Raw genomic sequence first — 703 nt, 5'->3', positions numbered from 1 at the left:
ATTGGCAGGATGCTAAAGGAAATTGGTACCATTTTATAAATTTTATAAATTCTGTGTACAATAAGAATTACACATCCCTTTTCACTTTGGACCTACCAGTATAACCTCACATTCAGTTCTCTCTCCTTGACCACAGAAGAACGAGCCAGCGGCACTATGTAATCACAGGATTTGTGATGTCTCTGGTCCTGCACATAACAAACCAAAATGGTGTCTTCAGATTGAGCACAGCCTTGTGCTTGGACCATTCTCCTTGTGACTGTTCTCGTCTCCTGCCAGGTGTCAGCAGTGGGTCCGATGAGCTGTGAATTTCAGTCATAGGGCAGGAAATAAGTGTTATTTGGAGACACAAAACACTTCTAGAGATCTGCAAATAATTTACCAACAAATATCATATGATAAGCAAATGAACTTAATTCCAACTGCCTTATGAGTACGATTTCTTTGGATTGCCTCACACCTGAAGTACAAAATTATATGTTCCAAAACAATTAGTTTTTACTTCCTAATTTTCAAAAAAAGTTTTTGTGTTAATGCCAAATCCAAATGTAAGTTTTATTGATATATTGTATTTGTTTTATAAATGTCATTTATTTTCAATTATTCAAATATATTTGCTATGATAGAACCAAATTTACAAAGTGATATAAGAATATTAAAAATACCATGGACTTCCAGAATTAAAAACAAATCTGTGTTGGAG

Source organism: Chrysochloris asiatica, unplaced genomic scaffold, assembly GCF_000296735.1.
Source record: "Chrysochloris asiatica unplaced genomic scaffold, ChrAsi1.0 scaffold00013, whole genome shotgun sequence".
NCBI classification, from domain to species: domain Eukaryota; kingdom Metazoa; phylum Chordata; class Mammalia; order Afrosoricida; family Chrysochloridae; genus Chrysochloris; species Chrysochloris asiatica.
The sequence above is the reverse complement of the archived record's forward strand: the minus strand, read 5'-3'. Positions refer to the sequence as shown.